This window comes from Leptodactylus fuscus, chromosome 5 (genome assembly GCF_031893055.1).
Source record: "Leptodactylus fuscus isolate aLepFus1 chromosome 5, aLepFus1.hap2, whole genome shotgun sequence".
NCBI classification, from domain to species: domain Eukaryota; kingdom Metazoa; phylum Chordata; class Amphibia; order Anura; family Leptodactylidae; genus Leptodactylus; species Leptodactylus fuscus.
In genome coordinates this window covers 12,920,208-12,926,207 of record NC_134269.1, presented here as the reverse complement: position 1 = coordinate 12,926,207, position 6,000 = coordinate 12,920,208, and the positions used below count along the sequence as shown (strand labels likewise).

Here is a 6,000-nt window from a genome sequence, read left to right as displayed (position 1 = left end):
TCGGGTCACCTCATGTACAGTTGCAGCAGCCTGTAGTGTCGGGTCACCTCATGCACAGTTGCAGCAGTCTGTAGTGTCGGGTCACCTCATGTACAGTTGCAGCAGCCTGTAGTGTCGGGTCACCTCATGTACAGTTGCAGCAGCCTGTAGTGTCGGGTCACCTCATGTACAGTTGCAGCAGCCTGTAGTGTCGGGTCACCTCATGTACAGTTGCAGCAGCCTGTAGTGTCGGGTCACCTCATGTACAGTTGCAGCAGTCTGTAGTGTCGGGTCACCTCATGTATAGTTGCAGCAGTCTGTAGTGTCGGGTCACCTCATGTATAGTTGCAGCAGTCTGTAGTGTCGGGTCACCTCATGTATAGTTGCAGCAGCCTGTAGTGTCGGGTCACCTCATGTATAGTTGCAGCAGCCTGTAGTGTCGGGTCACCTCATGTACAGTTGCAGCAGCCTGTAGTGTCGGGTCACCTCATGTATAGTTGCAGCAGTCTGTAGTGTCAGGTCACCTCATGTATAGTTGCAGCAGTCTGTAGTGTCAGGTCACCTCATGTATAGTTGCAGCAGCCTGTAGTGTCGGGTCACCTCATGTACAGTTGCAGCAGTCTGTAGTGTCAGGTCACCTCATGTATAGTTGCAGCAGTCTGTAGTGTCGGGTCACCTCATGTATAGTTGCAGCAGCCTGTAGTGTCGGGTCACCTCATGTATAGTTGCAGCAGCCTGTAGTGTCGGGTCACCTCATGTATAGTTGCAGCAGCCTGTAGTGTCAGGTCACCTCATGTATAGTTGCAGCAGCCTGTAGTGTCGGGTCACCTCATGTATAGTTGCAGCAGCCTGTAGTGTCAGGTCACCTCATGTATAGTTGCAGCAGTCTGTATTGCTCCCCCGTCATTGTGTTATTATGTCACTGTATCACACACATTCCTTGTCTCGTGTCTCCTCACCTCGTTTTGTTCCCGCCCAGCGCTCCTCCAATCACTGCCTAAGGGGCGTGGCCGAGATCTCGGACGACCAATCAGCGGTGGTGGGTGTGACTCAGCGCTGCGCTCTCACGTGTAGCTGGGAATGGAATGAGAAGCAGCAACACCGACCCCAAACACTGAAGTAGTGACAGCGGGTGTGAGGGGAGAGGTGACCCGGAATACAGCTGTAGTCACTGCTCGGGTGTGAGGGGAGAGGTGACCCGGAATACAGCTGTAGTCACTGCTCGGGTGTGAGGGGAGAGGTGACCCGGAATACAGCTGTAGTCACTGCTCGGGTGTGAGGGGAAGAGCCTGAGGTGACCCCAAAATAGACTTATTCGTGTTCAGAGGCGGACCCCATGGATGGTGAAATCGATCAGAAGTTATTTACCCTACACAGACCCTGCCGGGCGACCTGGTGACCCGATAGATCAGCCGCTGTCCAGAGACACCAGGTAGGTGGGCACCATATAATGCAGTTACACAAGGACTACCCTGTATGAGTGACCCTGTTCTCATGTACGACCATGTCGCACCAATATTAATCTGACCGATCAGTACATGATGAGCTGATGACCAATGCAGCATCTCCTTCATCATGGAAACCATCATCAGGTAGGCATAGGATGGCGCTGCCATGGCCACATCCCTATACTGTAGTACATGACATGTATGATGGGAATATATTTCTCTTCCTCTCTTGTGCTCACTCTTTCACTGTCTGGTTGTTATCACAGCAGAGGGTTTGTTACAGTTGCCTCTACTATAATGTGCGAGTGGAACAGTCTGGTCTTGTGCTATGTCTTCCCTGCACAGATACAATGTAACAAGCTGCTGATGGCTCCTCATGTCTAAGCAGGATCCAGCTGTAACAAACCTTCAGCGGTAAGGCTCTGTGCACACAGCTCAATGCAGTATTCAGTCACAATGGGGCTAAACAGCGGTAGTCCCTCACTGAGGGTTCTGGAGCTGAATCACAGGCAAAATTCGTGGGAAGATCAAGCAGGGCGATTGTTTTTTTTCATTGTCCGTCACTGCCTCACATTGAAAACAATGAGAAAAAGCTTCTGGTGGAAATTTGGAAGTGATTTAGAGGTGGAATCCATCTCAGAGTAATCTGCCAATACCATATGTTACCAAACCGTAAGAGGGCGTCATGAGCCTCTGTGTATGAACAAGAACCAGCCCATTTACTGAGAGCAAACACAAACCTAGAAAATGGTGGGAAGTATGTCATAATACTGCAAGAATTACATAACCTGATTTTATTATGGTGTATATAAAACTGTCATATATGTACATTAGTATAACTATAATACTGCCCCCTATGTACAAGAATATAACTACTATAATACTACTCCTATGTACAAGAATATAACTACTATAATACTGCTCCTATGTACAAGAATATAACTACTATAATACTACTCCTATATACAAGAATATAACTACTATAATACTGCTCCTATGTACAAGAATATAACTACTATAATACTGCTCCTATGTACAAGAATATAACTACTATAATACTACTCCTATGTACAAGAATATAACTACTATAATACTGCTCCTATGTACAAGAATATAATTACTATAATACTGCTCCTATGTACAAGAATATAACTATTATAATACTGCTCCTATGTACAAGAATATAACTACTATAATACTACCTCCTATGTACAAGAATATAACTACTATAATACTGCTCCTATGTACAAGAATATAACTACTATAATACTGCCTGTCATGTACAAGTATATAGCTACTGTATTATTGCGCCCTCTGGTGTCAGTGTGCAGCTGTTATTGGTTGTTATTACTGGTTACGTTTCATGTTGTTCTCCTCGGTGTCTTGGTCCTCCTCTTCCTCCTCTTCCTCCTTCGTCTCTGTTCTTATGTCACAGTCTTCTTACATAACTCACTCCTGACTCAGATAGGAGAATATTATGTGTTGCGATCGTCCTCACCTTGCTGCTCACTGACATAATCTATTTCTAGGAATTTCTTTGTGTTATATAGCTATAATGTGCTTTGGTTCTTCTTCTGGATAGGACATCTCTTACAACATTATATGGCTCTACTCGTATCTGCTCAACCACTATAGGGCGCTGCATAGATTGGGTTGCATGGTCATACAGCGACTTTTGTGTAGTCTTCCATCTGTAATGTGTGTGGGGTCCTCCCAACCGTCTAACGCCTATGGGGTCCTCCCAACCGTCTAACGCGTATGGGGTCCTCCCAACCGTCTAATGCCTATTGGGTCCTCCCAACCGTCTAACGCGTATGGGGTCCTCCCAACCGTCTAACGCGTATGGGGTCCTCCCAACCGTCTAACGCCTATGGGGTCCTCCCAACCGTCTAATGCCTATGGGTTCCTCTCCCCTCTCCCCCGGTGGCACATTGAGGAGGTATGCTACCATTTCTGTACACCCTTTATCACCACTTCCTGGCCCGTGAGAAGCTATGGCTCGCAAATTGCACCGCCATGTTTACCGCAGTTCTCTGCCGTCTCAATATTTCCGGTTATTTTTTACGTCTTTAGCTTCTCTCCCACTCTCCTTCTCTCTCCTCATTCATGCTCGCTGTTGGCCTATTGAACATTAAATCCATGCACTGACGCACGCTTTATCACCGCATGTTCCCCACCCCCACATGTGCTCCGCTCATGTGCCATTGTATTTGGATGATATCCCGGCAGAGCTCTCATTGGCTGCCCCACTAACCTAGCTAATGCCCCGAAGCCGGGGAGAGGAACATGACGGACAAGGAAGGCGTGTAGAAACGGAAAAGTATGCAAGCTCGTGTGTCGGAGTGTGCGGTGCAGAAAACCACGCCCCCCGATGTTCGAAGCAGCCAATCGCGTATGGACGCCGCCTCCTCATAAAATAATCTCCTACCTGTCAGGTCCCCTGAGGTCATGGGCCAGTGACGTCTGGAGGAGATTAATTGCTCCAAGGCTTCTTTTTTATAAATTTTCCGTAAGCTTTGTTTATTCGTGATTCGTGCGACCGGCGGCGGCCCCTCACCGCGCCAGACCTTTTATAAATCCAGGATCAGCTCGGTCTGTCTTCTGCAGAAGTGAAGAAACAAGCTGCCGATGGCGACGTTCTCGTTTTTAGGCCAGTTGGTCACATGTGCAGAGCAGCAGTGGATCGCTCCGATGTCCTAGACAATCTTCTGTAGTGGAGCAGGATAGATAGTACCGTGCAAAAGTTTTAGGCACGTGTGGAGACAATGCTGCGCAGAAAGAATGCTTTCAGAAATGGAAGGGTTAATAAAGGTTTGGCCACAATTTTTCCATGAAGACCACTTTTGGCCAGACGGGTGGCCAATTCTGATCTGATGGCCCCGCTGGACATCTTCAACTATCAAAGTGAAGTAAGAATCCATGTCTGTTATATACAGGCATATACAACTGTCCTGATCGTGTACACTGTAACGGACCCTACAACAGCGTCACCTGGACGTGACCAATACAGGTTTCAGCCTCTTTATACACAGTCCACCTGTCAAAATCCAGAATAACCCCCTTTGGCAGAGCGGAGCGCTACGAGACGTGCAGGAAGAGAGGGGATGGTGTGATGATGGTCACTGGGATGTTGAGCCATGCCGACTCCAGTGCTGTGATCCACCGATGGAGGTGATCCCACAGATTCTCGATTGGGTTCAAGTCCTGGGAATTTGCTGGCCAAGGGAGTGCGGTAAACTCCTCCTGGTGCTCCTCGAACCACGCACGTACACGGCGAGCTTTATGACACGTGGCATTGTCCTGCTGGTAGACGCCATCATCCTGAGGAAAAACAATTCGCATGTAGGGGTGAACATGGTCCGCAAGGATAGATGAGTGCACCCAGATGGCTGATGACACACGCCTTCTGCCATTGGTTATATAACGTTGACGTCAAAAGTAGGCGGCGGTCACATTAATATGACTGGACTAGTACTGAGTAAAAGTGGTCCAAGGAAGGGACTACTGGAGAACCAATAACCGGGTGATGGGCGCCCAAGGCTAGCTCATCTGGTTTAGGACCCCCGTGAATAAACAATAACATTTACAATATAATAACATCATCTCGTTGGGGATCTTCGACCTCTGGGGGGGAAATCTAAACTGGAAATCTGCATTCAGCATCGACAAGTGACCACAATGGTCTCCGGTTTTGGTGTCATGGAGAGCTGGATCACTACCCGGACCCAGTCAACAGAAAAGTCCGAGAGGTCTCTAGTTTATTAGTCGTTGGTTGAGCGGGGCCCTGTTGGCTAATATTGATGCCCGGCCGTACAGGCCGTACTTCTTCACAACCATGCGGAATTGCCCTTTAATTGAACAGATCTCAACATTTAACTGGTATCTTCCTAAGCAGTCAATGCCGGAGTGACTCACCCCCCCCCCCCCCATAAGCCCTCACACGTATATCCTAGCGGTGCGATGTGTCTCCAGACCACTCTAATTATTACTGACAGGCAGCGGCGTAGTGATCGGAGTTGCACACGTTGCTATCGCAACCAGGTTCCAGTGACTGTCCATGTTGGCGGACAGAGGTGGTCGGTGCGTAGGCACGATGACTTATGATCCTGGTTACGAAATGATGAATTCTCGATGGATTGAACAATCTAGGCAATGCCACATTAGTTCGTATCAACCTTATCCACGGGTGGACGTCATCATATTTGAGTGGTGGGGCCAAGGTCAGCTGCGGCACCAGGTCCTGGATGTTTAAGTTACGAGCACGAACCTCCAGCTTGAATCCACTTGACCCAATGGCATGGGTTATGAGGTTACCCACCACCAACCCCCATTATGTAATCGTCATTAAAGGGATTCTACCATTAAAATCAAATTGTTTTCTCAATAACACGTAGGAAGAGCCTTAAGAAAGTCTATTCTTCTCCTACCTTTAGATGTCTTCTCCGCGCCGCCGTTCGGTAGGAATCCCGGTTTTCGTCTGTATGCAAATCAGTTCTCTCGCAGCACTGGGGGCAGTCCCTAGCACTCAAACAGCACTGGGGGTGTCCCCAATGCTACGAGAGAACTCTCCAGC

The 6,000-nt window shown here is 48.2% G+C and overlaps 1 protein-coding gene across 1 annotated transcript in view; it reads left to right on the top strand.

Annotated features, from left to right (window-relative positions):
- Nucleotides 1-1,078: 1,078 nt before the first annotated feature.
- Nucleotides 1,079-6,000, top strand: part of PER1 (period circadian regulator 1) — a 29,528-nt gene continuing 24,606 nt past the window's right edge. Inside the window, exon 1 of the mRNA XM_075272448.1 lies at nucleotides 1,079-1,411. The gene's annotated coding sequence lies outside the window, so the exon portion shown is untranslated. The remainder of the gene's footprint in view (nucleotides 1,412-6,000) is intronic.